We start from the raw sequence: 14,605 nt of genomic DNA on the forward strand, positions 1-14,605 counted from the left end.
CGAAGCAATAATGCATTTCTATTCAAATTCATTAATATTCAATTCATTCATTCATATTCTATACAATTTATTCATATCTTCTATTTTTTTTTCTTCTTCTTCTTCTTTTTGTTTTCTACTTAACAAGTAAGATGGATTAATTAAAATAGAATTTCGTGATAAAGTTTAATAGTTCAACTAAAGTGAAATACATATTTTTACTTTATTATGTTATACCATGTTATGCTACTTGTTAACCGCAAGATAATAATACGGCAAACATAAAAATGAACATTATTGTGTAGCGAGTTTACCGTACGACTCGAATCACAGCCTCTTAACCGTAGTGCAACAGCTTGCCACGATAACGAGCAACTACGACCAACCATTTCGCCAAATTACATTTTATAAGAGGAAACGCACGCGTATGTGTGCGCAACATAAATAAATATTTTCTTAAATCTTGATAAAAAAAGAAAAGAAAAAGAAAATAATAAAAGAAAAGAAGAAGAAAAGAAGAAAATAATAAAAGGAAAGAAGAAGAAGAAGAAGAAGAAGAAGAAGAAAAACAAAAAAATAACAAGAAACATAATAAGCCTTTTTTCAATGAACTATATTTTAACGAACGAGTAGAATGATAATTTATTTTTATTTTTATTCTTATCTCTTTCATATAAATAACCATTACAACGACAACAAAAAATGAAAAATATGATATTCGAAAGGATTTTAACGAGATAGATAGATAGATAGAGATAGAGAGAAAGAAAGAGAGAGAGAGAGAGAGAGAGAATGCAAATGAGTTGTTAAAAAAGTTACGTTGTAATTATATAAAAAGAACTGATGTTCGCTTCGTTTTTTAATGTTTCTAACGATCATCAATTAAACTATTTTCTTCTAAAGCATATATATGATGATTGTTAAGAAAGTTGCGTTGCAAATTGAAACGTTGGGCACTTGGTACTGATCATTTGCATCTGATTATCATACTACTTTCGAGTTTTATCGTGGCTATGTAAAAGAAGAGTTACGTTCAAAGTGGCTATTTCAAAGTAACTCGCAGTTGAAACTTGGGTACTACCTTAGATACTACCGGACTAAGCTGGCTATAGAGGGAGAGGGAGAGTGAGAGAGAGAGAGAGAGAGAGAGAGAGAAAAAAAAGAAAAAAAAATCACATAAGAAATGACGTTCTTTAAACTCCGACATGCGATAAAGACTCTAATTTAGATCGACTTCGATAATCCGCATTGGGATAGTTTTCTATCGAATGGAGGATTCGAATTTTACTTTGCATCGGTAAACGATAGATAGGTATATATCATACATATACATACATACATATATATATACATACGTATACAAACACTACCGTCGAATATCTAATAAATTTCTCGTTAAAATTATACGCTGTCAATATGCAATCGCGACGAATTTCGCGAAGAGAAAATTTATTTTCGGCATTATTTTCGAGATAATATATGGAGACGAAAGAACAAAGGAGGAAAGAACAAAAAAAAAAAAAAAAGAAAAAAAAGGAAAAAAAAAAAAGAAAAAAAAAAAGAAAAGAAAAACAAAAGAAAAAAGAAACGAGAAAAAACAAAAATCCCTGATTTTCACTCGAATCGATTGATTGTAAGGTTTAGAAAAATGGCGGGCGAGGGATTTTTTTTTCTCTTCTTTTTTTTTTACCCGGCCCGACGAATTATTCGAAAGTTCGTTTTTAAAAATGCTCACCAAACGGACATCGGACGAACGTCCAACACGATACATCACGATCGATCGATCGATCGACCGATCGATCGAACGATCGATCCAGGTCTATCGATGATTCGCTTGGTTAGCGATCGTATAGGGTGTACTATTTTCTCTCTCCTCTTCGCCTCTTCTTCTTCAACAGTACGAGTCTTCTATTCCTCTTTCCACGTAACGTGCCACGAACGGTCATTGAACGCTTTGTGTATCCTGACTCGATATCCATTATCGAGATGGACAAACGTACTATACGAGACGAGCTCAATCCCGCAGGATTACCGGTTACAAACCAGTTTACTTCCAGGATTTCCTATGAACCGTTATTCGATAATGACGAACTAATCATTTCCCGTCTGAAATAGCCCCGACGTTTATCAATATATATATATATATACATACATATATATATGTTTATTAGCATCGTGAATTAGATCGAGATGTAATCAATCCATTTTAAACATCTCGATCTAATCGTCGTGATGATTCACGATAACGACAAATCCAAATCATCCCTTGCAAAGAAATATAGTCCTAGTTCAAAAGTTCAATAAGCCTTGATTCCCAAGTAGCCAAGTTTTGTAGTTTTAAAATTCGAAAAGAAAAAATACAAAACACACAAAAAAAGAAAAAAAAAAAAAAAAAGAAAAAAGAATTAATCCGAAAAGTAAACGACTTTTTACGATCATCCAGAGAAGAGATTTTTTTTGAATCAATATTGCCATTGTCGATTCTAAAATTTCTATCGAAAGATAAAAATGAAATGAAATAAAAAAATTTAACGAGCTAATTCAATCCCGGAATATCCTAGAAAGTTTTATTCGATAATGATGTACCAATCAATTTCATCTGCGATAATGCAACAACAATTTATCAATGTGTATGTATATTCGCAAGTATCATAAATTTTTTAATATAAATCGAGTGAATTAGATCGATCTAACGTCGTTATTATAAATAACGAATCTGAACAAATAAAAAAAAAAAAAAAAAAAAAAATAAAAGAAGAAAAAAATGAATCTATAAAGTAATTGATTTTTATTATCATTTAAAAAGTTTTAAATCACCACTATGTATGACGTTACAATTAATGATTTTGATATTTGTATCTAACGATGTGAAATCGAATGGAAATTGTAAAAAGCTGCTTACTTCGAGAACTTCCTACGAAGCTACTTTACGCTCTAATGATGGACTATTTCCGTCAGCGTTGCTGCAATTTGTATCAATGTATTTTACTATATCAATGTAATTCTAAAATAGAAAATGATAGAAAATTACATAGATTTAATTTTATTAACACGATATTAAGTTTAATCAATAGCAATAATTAATCTTATATAATATAATAATAGAACACTCTATTTAAATATATATATTTATAAATATATAATCATAATATAAATACAATCAACATATAATTAATAATAGAAATATATTCAACAATTAAAATTATTCGATTAATTAAAATTAATTGAATAAATATATTATATTTGTTAAAAATTATACGATACGTATGATAAGTCGGACGTAGAGATGCAATAGCAATAGAAAAGGTATGACACACAGACGGTAGTGGTGATCGTTGTTGCTGATTTCATTGGTTACCTAGATACAAGCGGAATTTCTAATAAGGTCAGCTTGACGTCACATAGAGATCCTCACGGTGAACAGATGTACGGAATATGCTCCGACTTGTTAACGAAATTCTGACCAACTGTAATTGGAAACATCGTAGATTATACGTATGTACGTACGTATGTATTCACGTACGTGTCCGTTCCTCGACGTAACATCTGTGAAATTTTCATTTATTTTCCTTTTCGATGATATCCTAAAGCATTCTTCCTTTCTACCTATCATATCCGTAAATTTTGACGAGAATTTATGAAAATACATTCGAATAATAAGATTCAATGATTATTTCTTCGAGGATTTTTTTTATTTTCAATTTCTTTGTTTCAGAATATGAAAGAAGGATGAATACATTCTGGATATATATATATATATATATGTATATATATATATATATATATATATATATATATATCCAATTACGTCTAAGTATATATGTCTTGGTATGGTTAGCTATAACAGTACGATCTATGTTTACTTGCTACCCGCATAGCAAATATACAAGTACAGTTTGAACTTTGAGTTCGATCTACTCCAATTTCTGGATCTAATATATCTATATAAAACATATCTAGAATTATTTTCAAACCACTTATATTAACATTAACTTATATCATCTTAAACGTCAAATAATAATTTATAAGAAATTTATAAAATTTCCCAAAATATCGAATATCTCGAATGAATTGGGAAGAGAAAAAGAAAGAGAGAAGGAGAGTGAGAGAGAGAGAGAGAGAGAGAGAGAGAGCGACAGAAATTAAAAAAAAAAAAAAGGGAAAAAAGAAGAAATAAGTGTTAAAAAAAAGGATATAAAAAGAAATATGAAGGTACGTGGAAGTTGAAAAAGGAAAATGGTCCCAGGTCTAAAGTTGAAGGTAATGGGGTTGGTTAACGATACATATGTATTCACGTAACTACATAGATATACCAAAATACATATGTATATCGAGTTGGTTCCATTTAAGTTGCCACAGGACGATACGCATCCAGTAAAAGTACGCGAAGTCCCCGAGGACTCTCCGAAAATGGGGAAGCACTTTGGAGGGTGCCCGTAACGAGGTGGCACTGGGTGCTAACCACGGAATTAACCGAAACTCACCCCCCAGCTATGCTAATGATCGTCATGGTTAACTCCCTCCGTGAACACAAAGTTCTATTTGGAACTTTCCATTCTCCATCTTTCTCTACCATGTATTTTAGCATGTTGATCAAACTCTTACGATCACGATCGCGTTCTTTCATTGTTTCAATAGATATCATCTTATATTTTATGCATCGTACTTCTAATTTCTGGGGAAGGTTTCTCTCTGATAATTGCGATGAAAGATCGAAAGTTAATCAAAGTATCAACACACACACACACATACACACACACACACACACACACACACATATATATATATATATATAATCTGTATAATCTGTATCGTGTTATTTCAGCATATCAGTAAGATTATCAAATATTACATTGAACTAATTCGGTTATGGACTTTCAGAGATAACGAAATAAATTACATATATGGATTTAAAATATATCATTCATGACCCAGTTAAATCGATTCAGAGATTTACCTTTTCTTTTGGGAATCCTATCAGATAAATCGGATCGGTGATCAAAGTAATAAATAAATAATATTATAAAAAGTTACTTTGATCATAACGATGAAAAGTTAACATAGATATGTACACATATATAGATCTATCAATGTAATCGCATTAACGTGTGTATACGTTTTAATATATGAGAAAATTTTTACAAATGAATTCGTAACAATGGTTACTGGAATGTACCATTCCAATTCTTCTTCTTTTCTTTTTTCTTTTTCTTTTCTTTTTTTTCTTTGTAGGGAAGAAAATAAATTAGTAAATAAACTGCTGAATATCTCCTCGTAAAAAAGTAGATAGGTCAACCGTACACACATGGTTTATTTCCATTTACGAGAACCAACGCGAGGATGTTCCACGTAATGGACCACGAAGATATTTACTATGGGATCCGTGTGCTGAGTTAGCAGGACATTGATCCAGTACCTGTAATAAGGTACGTCGTAGAATCGACGCTTCGACTTTGAGTAAATTCCATCCAGTAGGTTTCGCGAGACTTTGATAAATTTACATTTACCTAGATATTGGGTTAACGCTTGGTTAGTCTTGTTTCTTTAGCGCGATATCAGTTTTGCTCGAGTAAGATAAATGTAAATTTATCTTAACTTATTACTTATTACGTGAAGAAAAGAAAAAAAGAATCTTATTAAGGCACATGTATATATATATATATATATATATATATATATATATATATAATATATGATCGTCCGTAAACTATTTATGGTAATCGTTTGAGAAAGATAAAAATCTCCGATTCTTTTTACCTTTCTTCCTTAGGGATTGGAAAAGTTTCGTACGTAGGGTGGGAAAGGGACGAGGAAGGGGGCGGGGGAGGGGGTACGTGGTGGCCTACCATTTGTTCCGTATATCCCTATAATAGATCGAAAGGGTGATAACGTCGTTTATGAGTAGTAACGTATGAACGTTTTATGCGGATCCATTATCATTATTATCGTTAACGTTCCGAAACAAGAATATAACGTGAGGAAAGTTATTTCTTTAAAAGAAACTATGCAAAAGAATATTATTCATTCGATGAAAATTCTCATTTATCTCCTTCCAATTTCGTTACCTCGAAGGGAAAATATTTTAAAGCATAAGCAGAAGCAGAAGCAAAAGAGGAAGAAGAAGAAGAAGAAGAAGAAGAAGAAGAAGAAAAAGAAGAAGAAGAAGACGAAGAAGAAGTTTTCGTAGAGGTTCTCGTTTATTAAACGTCGAAGCTTCAAAGCTGCGATAGGATCGATTCTCATTCACGGGAAGATCGAAGAGTGTTATCTAGGACATAGTTCTCCCAACGGTGTGGTTTTTGGATAGTCGGTCAGTGACTGTGGAAGATAGTCCATTGAGGATACCATGTGGGGGTATACGATCTAGATTCTCTAGTATATACCCTTCTTCTATTAGAAAGGATCTCGTTTTGGTGTGGCTGAGCTAAGGGATAACCTGTACTGCGTTTGGACCAGCCTTGTTCGCGGCTCAAGAGAGAGAGAGAGAGAGAGAGAGAGAGAGAGAGAGAGAGAGAGAGAGAGAGAGAGAGAGAGAATAGAGAGAGTAGAGAGTAGAGAGAGAGAGAGGGGGGAGAGAGAGAGGGGGGGGGGAGAGAGAGATAGAGATAGAGATAGATATAGATATAGATATAGATATAGATATAGATAGAGATAGAGATAGAGAGAAGTGTGAAACTCGAGGAAATGGAATATTCCACTTCGTGGATTATTGGACAAATGAGGAGTCCTCCGGCAGGAAACGACGAGTTAGTACAGCAACTTGCTGGAAGGAGGGGAAGAGAAATGGGGGAGGAAAGGAGGGAGATACTACGGCACGCATAGTTGTGGGGGATTCGTACAAGTTCAGAAAATGAATGGGGAGGTACGTGCAAAGTTGTTATTCTCCATTTGGCTCTTTTGAAACAATTCGATGAACTTAAAAGGTATTACGTTAAATCCGAGGAAAGGGGATCGATCTGATTTCATTTTTCTTATCCTAATGGGCGATTCATTCAAACGAATTCTAACGACGTATAGAAATATTTATATTACGAATAAATTCAAACGTCGGTACGTCATTTTAACGGTGAATTTCTAACGAAGAAACGAAAAATCTCGACGAATATTCATCGAGTTAACTCACGAAAGAGAGGTGAGAGGTGATAGAGAGAGAGAGAGAGAGAGAGAGAGAGAGAGAGAGAGAGAGAGAGAATGAAAGAGTGAGAGAGAAGTTAGTTGGTGTGACTAGATGAAGGGTACGGGACGGGGGTGTATAAGACAGAAGACGGAAAAGGAACGCAATTCGGAGCGCAGATGTCGAGACGTCGAGTGTGCGATTCTTTTTGAGTGAAGGGAAGGGATGGGTGGGGGGAGGGGGGAGAGGGGGAGAGAGAGAGATAGAGAGTCACGACTCTTTACGACTTTTCCAACTGCAAAACTTGCATTTCTTTGCGTTGCATAGAAGGTTGAAAAAGTAAGAAAGAGAGAAAAGAAAGAAAGAGAAAAAGGAAAGACTAGTAGGGGGAGGAGGGTGGGTGGGTGGGTGGGTGGGTGGAATAGAGGTGGGGGAGTAAGGTCGACATCAGATGAAAAAGACGAAAAAGAAAAGAAAAAAAAGAAAAGAAAAGAAAAAAAAAATAGGAAAGAATAGGAAAGAAAAGAATAGGAAAAGGAAAAGGCTCTCGTCTGGAGTTTTATATTCAAATTTCCTATGGTCGAGTTATCCTCTAACTGCGGTCGCCACGTTCTAAACTCCGACTGGCCGTTTCAAGAAGAAGAAGAAGAAGAAGAAGAAGAAAAAGAAGAAGAAGAAGAAGAAGAAAAAGAAGAGAAAAAGTAATGCGAGCAAGATCCACAAGATTTCCGTGGACCCTCCATGTTTTGTTTTCACAAACTCTTTCTTTTTCTTTCTTTTCTTCTTTCTTTCCTTTTTCTGTTTTTTTTCTCTCTCTCTCTATCTTTCCTCCGGTGTTCCGACTTTCTGATCGTGTGTTTTCTTCGTCTTCGCGAGAAAACTGCTAGATATCCAAAATTCAAGGATTTTGAAAGTCGACGCAGATGTGACTAGAATAATTTTTTTTTGTAACTAGAATATATATATATATATATATATATATATATATATATATACATATATTCTAGTTACAAAAAAATATATCTTCGACTTTTATTATATATTTATTATTTTGAGAAATTAATTAATTGCTATTAATTATTATCGTATATGTTTAGATGAAAAATGAATCACTTATAAAAATGATCGATTGAAATAAAATCTATTATATACTTTAGAATTTACTTTAGAATTTGTTTTATTCTTGTATTTATTTATTCATTATTTATTTATTTTTGAATTTTTTTTTTTTTTTTTTTTTTTTTTTTTTTTTTTTTTTTTTTTATTGCAAAACATTGGAAATAAATATTCGTTTAAATATTCGTAAAAAATATATGTTTCTTATTTTTTCTTTGTAGATATCAGAATCTCTTGTGAGTATAAAATAATGTCCCACGTTTACGTAGGACATAACATATATTTTTGTTATGTTTCTGTTTTTTATCTGTTTTTTTATTTATTTATTTACTTATTTATTTATACTTATTACTTCGCTCAATTATTATTTGAAATATTTTTACTTTGATATAATGAAAAAGAATTTGTTGCCAGAAGTAAATATTTTTTCATAATTTCGTACGATGCACGTTGTCGGTACGAATTTTTATCATAATTTATATACTTATTTTAACAATTTTTTTCATTTCAAAATATTTATATTTGGATATTACATAAAGAATAAACAAAATTCTCAGGAAAAATATATTTTTCATACTTTCATACGGTGCACGTTGCCGGTACGAATTTTTATCATAATTTATATACCCGCTTTAAATCACTCTTATCGTTTAAATTATTAATATTTGATTGCGATATAATAAAAAGATTTTCCTTTTTTTTTTTTTTTTTTTCAGTAGATTTTCTAACAAATCCATCGCATATATTTCCGTATAATGCAAAAATCTGTTGAGACAATTATCGTTCACTTTTGTTCTTAAATAAAGAAGACTGATTAATCTTCTGCACTTAATAAGTACAGTATCAAAGAGAGAGTGAGAGAGAGAGAGAGAGAGAGAGAGAGAGAGAGAGAGAGAATAGTTGCTCCTTTTAAATGATGAAAATAGCAATAGTTCGCGGTCGAGGCGAATTCACCGTATAATTAAATTCTAAGGAAGATGGACGGAGAATTAAGCTGTTTACTTTGCGTCTCTCGTTTTCCATGACGAGAGACGAACGATAGCGTTAGAAGGGATTACTCAACCGATGATGGCTGTTGAATGTACGTTACTCGAGCGAATATCCAATGAAAATTGACGAAGGGATAAGGGGGGGAGGGTGGGGGTAAAGGAGGATATGTGAAGGGTTTAGAAACCCTATTTATTTTACGTTTTAGCTTTGTCCTGCTTTTACGCCGAAAATGATACTGATTCGAATTCAATCTCTTTATCTCTCTTTTTTTTTTTTCTTATTTCACATAGCTTATGCATCATCGTTCGAGCAACATGAATATTATAGATTTCTCTCTTACCTACGTTGGAACATTTCTCATGTAAAATGTCGTCGGGCGATTTCACATAACACCGTACAAGTGAAATTTGCACACGTTGCATTTGCATGTTGACGAATGTTTCCTCGCGTAACTTACATGAAGATAATACTTATATATATATATATATATATATATACAAATACTAAATAACGCACCCACATTTTCTCTCTCTCTCTCTCTCTCTCTATCTCTATTTCTATTGCTATCTCCTATCTCTTTCTTGATTGCAATTTCAAATGAGACGAGAATTCACAAAGAGTATGATTATTAAAATGTTACTCGTTGTACGATTTGTTTTTCGTGAATTTCAATGAATTTCCTAAGATACTTTTGTTTAATGAGACAATTGGTATATAAAAGAGAATATAGAAGTTGTTTTTTTTTCTTTTTTTAATTTTATTTTGTTTTCTCTCTTTTTTTTTCTTTTTTTTTTTCTAAAAATTGGTTAAAAGGAATGTTCGATGCAATTGGTATCGTCCCGTTGAGAGAATTTTTGTGTGTGCGTGAAAGAGAGAGAGAGAGAGAGAGAGAGAGAGAGAGAGAGAAAAAGAAATCTAGTCACGTAGCGAATGTCGGACGGTTATTAAATCGAACGACACTTTCGGGTCAAATCATTTATATTTCGCAGCCTCTTTTTTCTCTGTCAAGTAACGTAAAATGGTTTGAGGATCGATCGTTATGGAATTTACAACGGATACATGAGTTCATGTCGATATGTACATGAAAATACTATAGAAATATAAATTTGTACAACGTTTGTTCTTAAAATGATTTATTAAAAAAAAAAAAAAAAAAAGAAAAAAAAAAGAAAAAAAAAAAGAAAAAGAAAAATAAAATAAAAAAGAAAAAGAAAGAGAAAAATATTTAATCGATCAATAAAGTATATAAAAATTCCGATAAAAAGAAAATCACTGTTATTATCTATTTAGATATAATGAAGTCTATTAAGATATAATGAAATTTATTTTCATTAAGATATATATTCTTTCTCATTATTTACATATAAAGTAATAAAAAAAAAAGTTCAATACAAAAAAAAAAAATACTCCACATTTGTCGTGCATTCGAACATAAGATAACAAATATTTCATTCGATACATAACATTATACGATACTGTTTCATTATTCATACAGATAAAAGAAGATATTAATCGATAAGATAATATTTAACAATTGGTCGATTTAATCGAATCAAGAAAAAAAGAAAATAAAAAATAAAAAATTCGAACGTTAAATAATATTCATTCATTAAATTACGATGAATGTAATGGTAGTAAACTTTATGACCGGAAATGTACAATGAATGTCTAATTAAAAGTGCCGCAGTAAGTTGAGATAATTAGAGAAGGGAAGAGGAAAATCGTGGTAGGTTTTTTTTTTTTTTTTTTTTTTTTTTCCTTTTAACCCTTATACTATATCGAACTCTTCGTTAACGATTTCTATGGCAGTTAACTCGTTGATTACTATGACGATTAAAAATCTACAAGTAAGTTCTTGATTGCAGTTCTTCTTTTCCTATTCTTTCGTTAGTGTAACGAGGTAGGTACTTTCAACATTATTTTCAACGAAAATGTGGCACCGGTCCATACGTAATTGGACTACCCATTATTTTTCCCTGAGCTTCGTTCGTCGTCGTACCGGTAGCAGTTACGGTTACATGTTACAGTAGCAAGTAGCAAGTAGCAAGTAGCGAGTAGCAGTTGCTGTAGCAATTGCAGAGAGATATTTTCTTCTTGGCTCTCGAGTCATGGCACGTATCGTACGGAACGTCGTTAGAAAAATTCCCACGTTAATCTACGATGTTACAACGTACCATCGCGATATATCTTGACGTCTTTATCCACGAACTAAGAACGTTTTTGATAGCTCCCAGCAACCTCTGGAGGCGGCAAGCACGACTACCTAAGTTATTTTTTATCTCTTCTTTTTTTTTCTCCTTCTTCTTCTTCTTCTTCTACTGCTTCCACTTCTTCTTCTCTTACGAGTAATAAATCTGCATACGTTGGCTTGTGCTTTCCTTGCTTGCTTGCTTGCCTCTTCCTCCTCCTCCTCCTCCTCCTCCTCCTCCTCCTCCTCCTCCTCCTCCTCCTCCTCCTGCTACGCTTCCTCCACCATCTTCTCCTTCTTCTAGCTCGTGACTCGTTCGAAAGAAATTTGTCACGGGCGTTCTTTCATTTTGCTTTTCACGTCACGGCAAAGAATCTCTACCCTTTCGAACCCATATTTGCTTTTTAGAGATCGATAATTTCTCATATATCTCATCCTCATTCCACTTACACTCGAACACTTCATTTTTCTTCTTGGCCACACTGCTTGAGCAACCCCACTCTGCGTGACCCTTAGGTGCCGTGAGGATTCTAAACGTCTTTTAAAGAGGAAAGGGAGTCGGGGATGAAGATGAGGATAGGAGTGAGGGTGGGGGCTTTGGAGGGGGAGGGGGAGGGAAGGAATGAAAAAGCCATAATTCAACTTCTACGTCGAAGTTGAAACTTTCTCTCTCTCTCTCTCTCTCCCTCTCCCTCTCTCTCTCTCTCTCTCTCTTTACTCAAGCAACTTAAGTTTCCTTTGATGCCTTCGAACTACTTCTATTGAGACGACAGGATTTTCGATCTCTTCAAATTACCGATGTTCTTACTTGGCAAGGTGTAAACTTTAATAACAAAAGTGATAGAGTGATATATATATATATATATATATATATATATATATATATATATATATATATATATATATAGAGAGAGAGAGAAAGGAACATATGAATTCATTCGCAATTCCTTCGTATCCATAAATCGATTCTACTGTGTAATTTACTATGCTGTTAATCAGTCGAATTTAATCCCTTAAATACTATCATAAAAAGATATTACTTTAGTGAATAAAATTTCACTCTATGCTATTTATTTTTGATTTGAGCAATTAATAAAATAAAAAGAAAATGTAATGAAATATATGTATTATTATTATTATTATTATTATTATTATTATTATTATTTTTATTATTATTATTATTATTATTATTATTATTATTATTATTATTATTATTATTATTATTATTATTAATATTAACAACATTTTTTTGATGACGAGCTAAAATTTCACCTATGATAAACTATCAACGATTAAAAGGGGTTACTTTTATCTACCTGATACAATCGTATAAGTAAGCGTGATCGAATCAACAATAACAAATGTTTTTGATTTTAAATCTTTTCCCTTTTTCCTTTTCCTTTTCCCTATTCTTATTTATCGTACTTCGAGTTATTATCGGACTCATAATGGTATCGATCGAACTTAAGCAATTGTTGTAGAATGAAAAGTGTCGAGTACACGGAAAAGTGGTTTAACTTCGCTCTCAAGTTTTCCTCTTTCTCTTCTTCTTTTTCTTTTCACTTTCTTTCTTTCTTTCTTTTTCTTTTTTTTTCATTTCTCTTCATTCAAGTGAGATCTCAGAGAAAAAGGAATTTTTGCGACTCGAAGTTCGGTTTTTTTTATTTTTATTTACTTATTTATTTTTTTCTTTTTTTTTTTTTTTTTTTTTTAAAGATTTCAAGTACGTACTCGTTTATCGAGTACGTACTCGTCGATCGCTTACCTCCGTACAAATGATTCCTTTTGTATCTTATCAATAAGTTATCTTCTTAGTTGTTGCTCTTGTTATTCTTATTATCGTTGTTCCCTTTGCCTTTTCTCCCTTGTTGCTCGATGTCCCATATACGTGATTTTTTTTTTCGATATGGCGAATACGCGTTAACGCGTTACTTTCTAATTACGTTCATTATCGGATCAATGAACGTTTTAATTTTTATTCGGCTATTACTTCAAGATGGATCCGATTGAATTCACGTTAATTATTTATTAATACGGTATGGCTCGTATTATCGACGCACTTGAAATTACTCGAACTCGTATTTAGCAACGAAATGATTAAACTATTATCGAAAAGAGTTAATTACAGTATATTTCCCATCAACGCACGATTAATTATATTACCTGCAACATTGACAACAACGCGTTCTATCTAATATATACACTTTCATCGAAAGTACGATCAATTTAATTAGATCGTTTGTATCGAATTGAAAGAGAAAAAGAAAAAAAAAAAAAAGAAAATAAAACGAAAAAAGGAATAACGAGTTACAACTCGTACACGATCAAAAAGTGTTTTTTGAGCGAAATCAAAAAAAAATAAAAGAAATAAAAAAAAAAAAAAATAAAAAAAAAAGAAAAAAATAAAAAAAAAATGAAAAAAAGCGCAAGAGAGATAAAATTATCTTAATGCGAGTAAGGTTCGTCGTTTTTATGAAAGGACAAAAGGAATATCGATCGTTCGTCGTAAAACAATGAAAAAAATGATTAAAAGAAATAAAAAAAAATAAAAAAAAATAAAAAAAAAAAAAAAGAAATAAAAAAAAAAAAAGAAAAAAAGAGAAGAATAAAATAGAACAATAAAAATGAAAGAGAAAGAAGAGAAGAAAGGAAAAAAAATATTAATCGATTGATCGAATCAATTAATTGATTAAATAAAACGAATAAATATATAATAGACACGAGAAACGAGGAAAAATATTTGTTTTTTTTTTTCTTTTCTTTTCTTTTTCTCTTCTTCTTTTCTTTTCTCTTCTTTTTTTCCCGATTGGTTTTCAAAAGTCGATACTCGCGATAGTGGATATCGATCGAACAATCGTATATAAAGTTCGTGTAATCGAGATGAAAGGGAGAAAGAGAGGGGGGGGGGCCGGATATATTCGCGAAAGTTAAGTAGTTTGCTATAGAATAGTTGAGTTTAAGTATTCCACATGAAAAGCGAAACGAAGTGAAGCGAAGCCGCGCGTCGTATCGGGTTCGCACGACGACTGAGGATCGTTCCTATTTTCCGACGCCTGCGCCCCACTAAATACCAACACGAAGCTACGGCCCTGACGCGCATATCCCGCGCTTTTCGTTCTCTCTTACTCCTATCTCTCTCTCTTTTTCTTTCTCTCTCTCTCTCTCTCTCTCTCTCTCTTATTTTCCTCTTTATCTGTCTATCACCGTCTATCTCTATC

The 14,605-nt window shown here is 32.3% G+C and overlaps 1 protein-coding gene across 2 annotated transcripts in view; it reads right to left on the minus strand.

The window, feature by feature from the left end:
* Positions 1-14,405, minus strand: part of LOC124432080 (immunoglobulin superfamily member 10-like) — a 69,754-nt gene extending 55,349 nt beyond the window's left edge. The window contains exons 1-2 of one of the 2 annotated variants that reach the window (XM_046980631.1): positions 14,357-14,405; positions 13,153-13,550 (exon numbers count right to left, since the gene is read on the minus strand). The gene's annotated coding sequence lies outside the window, so the exon portion shown is untranslated. Of the gene's footprint in view, positions 1-13,152; positions 13,551-14,214; positions 14,295-14,356 lie in introns of those variants that run through there. The other variant, XM_046980630.1, reaches the window with a different exon arrangement.
* Positions 14,406-14,605: the final 200 nt, after the last annotated feature.

The sequence above is a fragment of the Vespa crabro genome, chromosome 23 (assembly GCF_910589235.1).
Source record: "Vespa crabro chromosome 23, iyVesCrab1.2, whole genome shotgun sequence".
Classification (NCBI taxonomy): Eukaryota; Metazoa; Arthropoda; class Insecta; order Hymenoptera; family Vespidae; genus Vespa; species Vespa crabro.